This window comes from Ambystoma mexicanum, chromosome 1q (assembly GCF_040938575.1).
Source record: "Ambystoma mexicanum isolate Mex_15411 chromosome 1q, UKY_AmexF1_1, whole genome shotgun sequence".
Taxonomy (NCBI): Eukaryota; Metazoa; Chordata; class Amphibia; order Caudata; family Ambystomatidae; genus Ambystoma; species Ambystoma mexicanum.
Window position 1 is genome coordinate 332,328,776 of NC_090922.1, and position 12,020 is coordinate 332,340,795.

Here is a 12,020-nt window from a genome sequence, read left to right on the forward strand (position 1 = left end):
TATTTTGTGTAGATGCTAGAGAAACATCAAAATATGTGTTCTCATGGGTGTATATTTTAATGCCAGCGGTATTTAAGTCGAGTGCTGTTTAGCACTTCCAGTAATATTGTATCACCAGGGATCATTTGTAATGTCCCAAAAATCAGGGTCTACCCTTAAAAGCAACCGGAAATGAACAAAAGCTGAAAATCCTGATATCTGTTCAGTGGCTTCCTGGAGAATGCTGCCTGACCTACAACATTCTGAAATACTTGGAGAACAACGCACTATTTCAGAGGGGATAGGCCCACTTTGCACACTTTGCAGCAATAACTTTACCTCGAAACTCAGACATTTAAGAAACAACAAACACTTCTGCAATGATTATGCCACTGTGACCCCCACAATGTAGAACCTCTTACATACTGAACCACTGACCTTTTGTATTTCACGAGAAAGGCTTATACACTGTTCTTTATATCTGGTATATTATTACCCATGATGATTAAATCGTCTCAGCTCAAAAGAGCCCAAACCAACCAAGGAGGGAATGGGGGTTTCTTCCCTTGAGAATAGTTTTAAAATAATGTGTTAAACAAAATGGTGTATTTCACAGCACACTTTGTGAAAAACTCGGTAAAAAGCCTTACAGTTCAAAATCCCTTTGTAGGCTAACGCCTACAATATTCCAATAGATGCCAGTCCAGCAACAGCAGAGATGAGCATTTTCAAATGCATTTTCATTATGTTTTTGCCCAATATATATGCCAGTATTCTGCCAGTCTAAGAACATACCATGTTAATGCTGGTTGTACCCCATAATGGCAATATTGCCACTTTAAGATGACAACCTTATGCTGGCTGTGCAAATATATGTCAAATACTCGTTCAGTTTGGTTCCAGATCCTTCCTCTACATTGAAAAAACTCAAAAGATTCACGTTGGCAAGGCTCCCTAGTCCTAATGATGTAACGCTGTCCGCTGAGTGCTGGTTTAAAATGCTAACTGGCCATTTACATGTATCCGTTGGAGTAGATCCCCAAATACGATGAAATGTCACTGTCAACACGTTAGTATTTCTCGGAATCTTAGGAATTCTGAAGCTATGCTGAACTCAACTACTATACGTTCACACATTATATGATTTGCTGTAGTCTATTGGGAACATGAATAGCCTGAGCAATGTAAGGCCACCGATGCTGTAAGCAGCAAGGCCTGAGGGAGATGTTACAACACATTCTAATCGATTTTCTTTGTTCAGGGTATCCACGTCAAATCAACGTTATGTCCACTGACTTGCCATATAAGCACGTTCCTGTTAATCTGTCAACTGCTTCGTAAAAGCCACATTGATGATGGGTCACTGTCGTATTTATTTATTTATTTATTTGTATTTATTTTAACCTTCGTAGCAGCGTGCAAAGCCCAAGGGCATCTAAGCGCTAGCTGCAAGCAAAAGCCACCAGGTAACAGTTAGAACGCAAAGAAACCATTTGAAGGAAGGTAAATACATTTGGCCTGATTGACAGAACGTTTTCCTAGGGCATTGTGCCATTATAATCAGGCCCTAGTGAGCCCACCAAAACGTTACTTGAACAGGTAAGTCTTACGTTTTTTCCAGAGCAGTGTATAGGATAATTCAGCGTGGAGACGGAGAGGGATATTGTTCCAAAGTGTAGCTGCAGCCGCGGGAACCTCGAACCACCCGTTTTTTATGGTTGAATCGAGGGGTGACTGTGTAGGGTGTACAGGGGTCTCGTCGACATGAGTCTAGAGAATCTCGGACGAGGTAGAATGGAACATTGTTTCAGAGACAGTGGTGTGTGAGAGAAAGAATTTTGAATTGTTCCTTTCCCTGACAGGCAGCTAGTGAACAGACCTTCTGGCTTCCGAGATATGGTAACGCTTTTGCAAGTTAAGTGAGGCACGTTTAGCGTTATTCTGTATTAGTTGTGGTCTGTACAGTTTTTTTGGGAAGTGCCATAGAGCAGTGCATTACAATAATCCATATTAGATCTGACAATGGCGCATGTGATGGTGAGCCGGCTGTCAGAGGAGAAGAATGATTTGCTGGTATGCATCAAGGTAGAAGCCTAAGGTTTCCACAGATGAAGACACAGGAATCTTGTGTCCATGGATATCGAAGGATTGTAAGGCAGGATCAAGTTTGGAGATGCGGGATGGGGATCCAATAAAAAGAAGCTTGGTTTTCTCGTTGTTGAGGCAGAGGTTGTTTGAGGACATCCGTGTTTGGATGGTGTCGTAGCTGGCAAACACTTATTGGGAGTCTTGGGCATAGACAGCCATAAGGGGGATGAGAATATGCATGTCATGCGCATGGTTCATTTACAAGATTCCAATGGCATCCAGGAGGTCGAAGAGAGGTCTGGCATTGATATTTCACAGTGTTGGAGAGATGCAAGATCCTCGCAGGGCTCCACAGATGATTGTTGTGGGAGTGGCGCATGCCTCACCAGAGAAGACCTTGGAGGTTCTATTGGCGAGGAAGGAGGCAATCTAGTGAGTGGCTTCAGGGGAGAAGTGTGCAGTTTTAGTGAAATGGTGGCATACTGTTTCGTGGTCAATGAGGTTGAAGGCTGCAGATAAGTCCAAGAGCATGAGAAGCGAGGGATTGCCGGTATCCTTGACCGTGTCGAGCTTGACTTCTAGGTCGGGGAGAGCTGGATCTGTCCCGTGTCCCATGTCTGGGGCGGAAACCTGTTTGACGTGGGCAGAGGATATGGTGGGTTTCCAGGAAGTCTTAATTTGTAGATAGGCTGCTTTGTCGAGAATTTGGAGGAGGAAGGGGACTATGGTTATGGGAAGGTAGTTGGTTGGGGTGGCAGGATCTAGGGAGGTTTTATTAGCAATGGGTTAACCCAGGTTTCTTTCAGTGAGGTCAGGATGGAACAGATAGCAAAGGAAGAATATCCATTTGCATTCTCTGATGAGGCCCCTCTAGAGAGGGGCGCCTGCTACCTTTCTTGTATAATTGCAAGGAACTTGAAGAAATGCAGACGTGGAACCCTTACTCACTGTACTCAGAGAGGCACAGCTCCACCACACTGATTAGGCCCAACAAGGCTGAAGCATGTGTATGGGTTGCTGTTGGTACTCTTGTCCAAAGGAGGTTTGCCTGGCATTTCAGTGCTGGACTGCCCTTGTGGGCGGGACAAAGACAGATATGCGAATGGATATTCCTCCTTTGTGAAAAGTACAGTGAGCAAAAAGTGATGGCTGCGGACTCTGAACGTGGGAAAAAAAACACAGAACAGGTTATCATGGCATGTTCTATCTAGAGAGGGGCGCCTGCTAACGTTTCTTATACTTAAATGTAGATAGGGCTCTGTGCAAGGTAATAGAAGCCCAGCAGGGCTTTCCTTGGGTTTAGCTTCCCACAGCAATTGCGGCTGGAAGAGGACACAAATACCCATCCGGGTGACCCTGGAGCTGGGATCAGACAGGTGTTGAAGGTCTTAGTGTAGATAAACTTAAAGAGTACCTGGTGTAAATCTTTGGTCCTCCAGGTGAGAGTATATGTAAATAGTGGAAAATGACCAATAGATAAATGATGACAGGATGCTGTGTGTGTATAGTCAAAAACTTTTACCAATACAAAATGTTCATTTCATTAGACAATTCAGATGAATCATCAGAAAGATCACATACCCAATTCTTTTCCATTCAGCTTTTCATTTGTAACTCATACGTACCATACTCATACCAACACTTATACATTAGTATGGGTGTCTATTCTACCCATAGCCAAAATTCACAACACATTTACTAAATTTCAACTTGTGTATTTTACAGATGTATCCCTCTATCTCTATATAAGAGGGGGAGGAGGGATGACTGTCGACACATGTTTTAGTTGTATTCTAATGGGTGCAGATCATCTTGACCCGATTATTCAGCCAACCTTCATCAGGACGGAAGACAGCGAATAAGTGTTGTTTCCTCTATGATGGATGGGATGGGTCTTGGTATCTACAAATATAATAATAAACTAATTACGATTTTTGGCATCCATGTCATCTCAAATTAATGTACAATCAATGTAAAAAATAATAAGGTAATCAATCAAATTATTACCCAGTCTGGTTCACCCAGGAGGAGTCTTATTGTCTATTGCAATGGTGATACAATAGACAATAAGTATAATCTCCAAAGGGTTGTATCATGTGGGCGTGGTACACTGTACCAACTCCTACTTAGTAGGAAGAAACAGACAAACACAGTGTCCTGTTTTTAGCTATTTTGTTATATATTCAATTATAATGGTCTATATTGTCCATATTTATGGAAAGAAGGCTACGTACTAATTCAGAATGGTTCACTGTATTAAATATTGGATATTGGATCCCAGATCACAGAGTCTGGGTCTTATTTCTTCTTCACACGGCCATGGTCCCATCCCACTTTCGTAGAGCGTGGTTGCGGTATTAATGCAGGTACTAGTATCCCATCCTGGTAAGATAGGCACAGCCCGCATAAATGCATAGTAAGGACTAATTTAGGTCAGATCGTATATCTCTTGATGGCCCCAGCCAAACATACTTCATTGGACATGACTTCATTCAATACAACACGGGTCGACAGTCACCTCCCTCAACCCCCCGCCCTATATAGAGATAGAGGGACACATCTGTAAAATACACAAGTTGAAATTTAGGAAATGGATATGGGTAGAATAGACACCCATACTAATGTATAAGTGTTGGTATGAATATGGTATGTATGAGTTATGAATGAAAATCTGAATGGAAAAGAATTATAACATTGGCTCTGTGATCTTTCTGATGATTCATTTGAATTGTCTAATGAAATGAATTAAACATTTTGTATTGGTAAAAGTTTTTGACTATACGCACACGGCATCCTGTCATTATTTATCTATTGGCCTTAGTGCTTGGCCTTGTGGAGGGTCGCTTCGCCTGCTTGATCCCTTGGGCTGTTGTAAAGTGCTCACCAGGCATCCAATCAGCAGGATGCATCAGCTGGCTCTCTGGAGACATCTCTGGGAAGATGTGGCCAGTGAAACGGCGGCTGACATATTTTAATGTAGATGAGGCTCTGTGTAAGGTAATACAAGCCTAGCAGGGCTTAACTTGTGCTCAGCTCCTGGTTTAGCGATGGCAGCTGGAAGAGGGTGCAGATACACATCCGGGGTGCCCTAAAGCTGAGACCAGATGCCTAAACTGATTAATCTGCATACTTGGCTTTGCAAATTAACAATTTCTTCCCAGAGATCTTGTAATCGCCATTTTTCATCCTTTTGATGTGAAATGTTGTGTATTACTCATTGCCATTGAATTATATGCAACAAACCGTACATAAATGTTAGCATTTCAAATAGTGAAATGACTGCAGAATTGCCATTGAAGTAAAGGCAGCAGTTTTGTTTTAATTTAAAAGAGCACTTGGGAGTTTCACATTTAACAAGTAGTCTGAATGCTGGTTGCCATTATGTTTAGAGTCAAGCAACCGCGTGGTACATTTTATACCAAAGTAGTGTGTGCTTATTTTCCTAATGGTCACCATTTAACATTAATACAATTGATGGAAAAGTGGCAAGCTACAATTATTGGACCCGTGGCACAGAATATATTGTGAGTCATACCTTGTATGCTTGATAGGTAGCTGTTGGCAAGCTTGAGGAAGTGAATGACTTCTTCCGATATATATTCTGCACAACTTAATGTCAAGAATCCTATCAAAGGTAGGGGTGGGTACACTTACTGCCTGTAACATGAAATTGCCAAAATTTGACTCCATTTTGTTTTGTCGGCGGAGCATTTTCTTCCTGGTCTGCTGCTTTTTTAGGCAAATTTCGTTTTCCTATCAATTGTATTCTCCTGAAATGTTGATTTTCTTCAACCTACTATATTTTGTGAAACCTAAAATAAGAAAATTCAGGGGGAAACTAAAATGTCATGTGCGAAAACGTGCAAAATATAATTTGGCTTTGAAATGTAATCATTTTTGCCCTCTCCTTTAATTTGGGAAACAATAATTCAGGTGGGAAAAAGCCTAAACTGGACAGTTTTGCACAGCTGCAAAATTCCGCCGATTTGCCCACCTCTAGTCCCAGCAAACAAGCAGATGGATTCAGAGTAATGTCTGAAGCAAAAGTCTTGAGTTCTGTATCACTGTTTGTGATATTGCTTTCAGAGATTTGGGGCCTGATTTACAAAAATGATTTAACATGGGAAATCCCATTGAAAACATGTTTGTAAATCAGGCCCTTAAATTTTTTGTATCAACATGTCAACGTTCAGTCCTTTTATAATAGCCTTTACTTGTGTCTGATATGGGGGTCTGCTAGGCCATAAAACAAAGTGACAAACTCACATTCATGTAGTGAGTGGAAGCAATAGCTGTGGTTTAGTCTACATCATGTGCCAGTAGAATGCATCTGACTGTACTCTAAGGCGAAGATTTATGATTGATCTGTCATCAAATCTTCTGCCACAACCAGTGGGCAATAACTATGGAAAGCATGTCACATATGATATAGTTCTGAACAGTTACCCATTACATCACAAGAGTGAAGGGGATGAATGGTGTATTCTTCGTGCACATTGTCTGCCAAATAAAAATTCACATTTTGAAATTGTGTATCTGTCTCGTAGTTTTTTCCTCTAAATGTTTTTGCTTCTATATGTATGTCAATGTCATGGTCATTATGTTATCTATGTCTTAGCTCTTGCACTATCTGAAATGTCGTCACGCCGAGTACGATAGTTAATTTCGCATCCTTACTGTTCATGGCCTGTAAGAATGGCATTGTATTTTCCCTTATTCCCTCCCTTGCCTTGAAGCGCTTTGAAACACATTGTGTATAGGCGCTATATAAATAAACTATCATATCATATCATATCTTAAGTATTTACAGATGTGTGAGAGCCCCTCTACTGGCAATGAACATAGTTCAAATAACCTGTTCTATGGAATTTACTTCACTCAAGATGGTCTACAAGCACAATTAAGCTGAATGCACGTTTCAAAAAGTAGGAACGCCCATTACCATATCAGTCTGGTCCCACCCACAAGGGCAGTCCAGCACCAAAAAGCTAGATAATTCTCCTCTGAACAAGACCACCATCAACAACCCCAGACATATGTTTTGGCCTTGTTGGGCCTCATCCGTGAGGTGAAGCAGAGCGTCTAAAAGGGCCCTCTAACTTGAGGTTTTGCCCTAAGTGCCTAAGGACTTTCCAGATGTGGACCCCACTTTGTCTTAAGGAGGCTCACCTTTACCTCACTGATGAAGCCCTTCAAGTCCTGCTCCCTCCTCTTGAGCAGTCCTCTTGCTGGTTGTCACCTCCTAACCATGCCCTTGGGGTGATCATCCTTCACTTATCTATTCTTAGCTGTAGGAGAATGGAAGCTTTGTGTTATGGGTGGCTGGCTGGCTTTTGAGATCCTCCCATCTACCTCATGTTCCTACCCCTCACCATGAAGATTAAGATAGGACCTCTGCACCTGCAAGAGAACAGGCAATGGTATAGACCTGCCAGTTTTCTGTGACTAACACACATCTCTTCTCTTAAAGAGAGGGTGGCTATAGGGTCTCAGATTCAGTGGAATCGAAAACACTGTGCTATGGGAACAGTCTGACCCCCCTCTCCCAAATGGTCTATGCTTCTGAGGTGTATTAGTCCATGGTCTGAGAAAGTGGTTTGTAGACTATTAACTTCCCTGACCCCATATTCCATTAAGTCCCCCTCAAAGGCAACAGTCCTTTGCAAAAGGGAGGGTGATATGTTGGCTGCAGTCACATAAAAAGGTTTGAGGCTTTTCCATTAAAAATACAGTGCCACAATAAGAAATCATGCCCGAATTGGCCCACCAATGTAGGCCAGTCTAGACACCTAAAGCACTGATCCTGCTCGCGTTATCATAGATACCTACTCAAAATGCCATGCCACAATAAGATATTATAGGTAGACTAGCTGCATCAAATGTCGAGTCAAGCAACATAATAATAGTTATCATTCTTGCCTTTTCATAGATTCCCAAAACCCCAGATGCCATACCACAGTAGGAAAATGATGGACTAACTGCACCAAAATGCTAATCTAGCCACATAATAAGCCTCATCATGCTTGCGTTATCATAGATACCCAGTAGAAAATGTCATGCCACAATAGGAAAGGGCTAGACTGTCTGCACCAAAATGCCATCCTAGCTATATAATAACACGTATTATGCCTGTTTTTATCATAAATGCCCAGTAAAAAATGTCATGCCACAGTAAGAAATAGCTAGATAGCTAACATTCATCAAGTTGGCCACTAAAAAATCCAATTGCTCATTATGTAAATGTCAACAATACTCCAGTAAGGTATTATAGGTAGACTAGCTTCACCAAATTGCCAGTCAAGAAACGTAATAACATTTATCATGCTTGCTTTTTCATCAATTCCTAGTACTCAAAAAGGCCATACCACAGTAAGAATTGGATGGACTAACTGCAAAAGATGCCTTTCCAGACACTCAATAATACTTTTCTTACCTGCTGTAACATAGATCTCGAGTAAGAAGTGTCATGTCATGGTAAGGAATGGCTAGACTAGCTGGATGAAATGTCACTCTAGCTACGTGATAGAACATCTGCTTTTATAATAAATGGGCAGTAAAAAATGTCATGACAGAGTAAGCAATGGCTAGATATCAAACACTCATCAAGTTGGCCAGTAAAACATTACATTTCACTTTATGGAAATCTCAACAATACTCCAGTGCTCCCTTGCCTCCCCCAGTGCCTCGCACACACACATAATCACATGCATACCCATTCACACACCAGTAACTCATCCATAAACCTTATCCTACATTCACTCACATTCACAAGCAGAATATTCACACAGCATTATCCACATGGGCAGCCACCCAGAACATACACACACACAAACACAACCACGTTGACATCCATTTACTCCCCAGTCACAAACCTTCACTTTCTCTCATATTCACTCACACAGCATTCTCCACACGTTCAACCACCCAGAACATGCACATGCAATCACATCCATACCCATTCACCCACCAGTCACTTAATGATTTAATGGGGAAAAAAGAAGTGCAATTACTCAGCAATGTGGGCTTCAAGAGGACCGGGGCTCAGACCCATTAAGGTCCAAGAATTGCTCTTGTGCCTGGGCCCTACTGATTTGCTCTGACCCATTTTCTATTAAATGTACCTTTGTCTACCCATCAAGTCGCATACCTATTTATTTGTCTCACTGTCTATGTGTGTCTTTCTCTTTGTGTCTCACCATTTATTTGTATCATGTTCTATTTATCTCTTTCCCCACTTACCCATAGTCCAATCCAATTTTCGGTGACACCAACCAAATGATCAGTATAATGGTGTACATTTAAGTGATTCACTTGAGCTTGAAATGTGATTCTGCCAGCCTAATGTAGTCATTTCGTACAGTCATCCATCAATCACAGACTGATTTTGGCCTCTTTTTGCTTCAACATTGTGATCTATAAAAGCTGGCAGGCCTTGAAAGGAAGGAGGGTCAGAAAGGCAAATCTATATATATAAAACAAAGTCGTGTTTGTTTGTGAGTTTGTATATGGCACTGATCTTGGGGACGTAATTCCTCATCAACTGTGAGGTCTAGCATCATGGATTTTGCATGGAATATTCTTTATTTCATTGCCAAATTAATGCAACTATTTCTAGCTCAATAGGTCATCCCTTTTCCGCGATAATTATTTTTTATGTTTTTCGGCATTATGTTTGTGGTGTTCCGCACACGCGACTCATAGATCATTTGTAGAAAGTGCTCATCTGTGCTACACAGGTCCTGTCTTTTTTTTTATTTGAAATTTTTTTTAGGAGAGAGTTAGTGCCTCTTTCTTTTCATTGATTTGTTTTGCAATAAACTCGATACATGTTAATTTCACTAATTAATTGAACACCAAATTTGTATTTACCTCTGATTTAAATTCTCACATGAATACCATATTTGTATGCTTACTCTGATTATTTCCATTGTCTGATAAGCAGTGAAAATGGCCACTGCTGCTAACAATACTGCAAATAATCAGAGTAACCATACAAATATGATATTCATGTGAAAATTTTAATCGGATATACATGAACATTTGGTGTTCAATTAATTAGTGAAATTGACATGTATCACATTTTTATTTTTCGTTTGTGGCAAACAACAATATTTGTTCATCTTTTTTGGTGGAATATGAAACAAATCTGAGAATGCACATCACAGGCAAAGCCAGGTACCACTTATGCTAGTAATACAACATGAATAACTATGATAAATGGATGACCAAGGGTGCTTAAAGTGTAAATTCACTGATAAACTCACAATGTCCATTGAAACCTATTGAGAGGCGCAGGGTGGATGCCTAAATGAAACAATGAGCAGATATGTCTATAACCTAACTTCAAACCTGATAACCCTAATGAGTTCCTCTGAAGACCTTTAGGTGTGTAACTTATCTTCATACCTGATCATCCGAAAGTTCCTCCTCAGATTTTACTGAGGGCAGCATATCATGCCTACTCTTTGATGGGCAGGGGGGTCATATTATATCATCTGCTAACTCCAGAGAGGGGCCCGCTCTCCCTAACATTGGTGTTGTAGCTGTCCTCCCATACAGTTTTGATTACTTGCACCACGAAGAGCAAATGAATGGAAATCCAGGCAGACTTGGGTTTCAGTTAATTCTATGCACTTTGTAATGCAATTGTAAATGTCTCTTGCCATGTTTGGCAGAGGAATCTAATGTATATCTTCCATCATCAGAATCAGATGCTGTCAGATATGTATTAGTTTTTGAAAGATGCAGAAGATGGTGTGTTAGTAACATATGCTTCCTTCTGTTATACCACGAAAGCCAGTGAAAACCTTGAAAATCCCTGAGGCAAATGAGATCTAAATCCAAGTGTACATCTTTTATACACGTTTCCCCCCACCCTCTCATTGCCCCCTGTGACCATCTGTGTGCCTCCACCCACCCCATTGCCCCCTGTGACCCTCTGTGTGCCAGCCACACAACTCATTGCCTCTGTGACCCCGTGTGCCCCACACCCACCCTATTGCCCCTCATGTCCCTCTGTGAGCCCCCACCCACCCCATTGCCCCCGTGAACCTCTGTGTCCCCCTGCCGACCCCATTACCCTTGTGACCCTATGGGTGCCCCACACCCACCGCATTCCCCCCATGAGCCTCTGTGTGCCCCCCACCCTCCCCATCACCCAGTGGCCCTCTGTGTGCCCCCCATCCACCCCATTGCCCCCATGACCTTCTGTGTTCCCCCACCCAACCCATTGCCCCATGACCTTGTGTGCCCCCACCCATCCCAGTGCCCCATGTCCCTCTGTGTGTCCCCCTCCCATCCCCTTACCCCCTTTGACTGTCTTTTGCCCCTTTATCCCCTCTACCTCCTCTCCTCCTTTCCCTCCTTTCTATTCTGCTCCCTCCTCCCCTACTCCTCACCCTTTCCTTCCTCCTGTAAATCTCCAACACTACCTCAATTGCTGTCAGCCATAGCAATCTTAGCCGCCTGTCTTTCGCAACCATCTGCCCTCTCCTTCCCCTCCCCTGTCTAAGGCTGGCACTACCTCAATTGCCTTCAGGCATAGTAATCGTACCCGCCTATCCTTTCGCAGTCACCCACCCTGTTCTCCTCCCCCACCCCTTTTTTCTTTATGTTCATTAGCACTTACGCTTATGATTTGTCCCTGACCTTTGATAGCAGCTTGTATGTCTCCCCCCTTCCCTCCTTGTCCTCTCCTTCCTCTCCCCCCGCACTTTTTTGAATCGTCATTTGACCTTTTATGATAGTCGCTTGTTTTGTTCCTCAAGCTCTCCCTCACTCCTCCCCCTCCTCCCCATGCCCCTCCCATCCTCTTATATACTTATGCACTTAATCAATTGTCGTCAGGCATAGTAATGTTAATGCTGGTTTTGTCTCATTTTTTCCCTTCTCCTTTTCTCCTTAATGGTTCCTTGCACTTGCACTATCTGAAATGTCGCCAGGCTGATTATGAT

General features: G+C 42.2%; 1 protein-coding gene across 2 annotated transcripts in view; it reads right to left on the bottom strand.

Moving 5' to 3' along the window:
* The window catches only part of LOC138527909 (E3 SUMO-protein ligase KIAA1586-like), a 712,359-nt gene that overhangs the window by 483,386 nt on the left and 216,953 nt on the right, over positions 1–12,020 (bottom strand). The gene's annotated exons all lie outside the window — the stretch shown is intronic.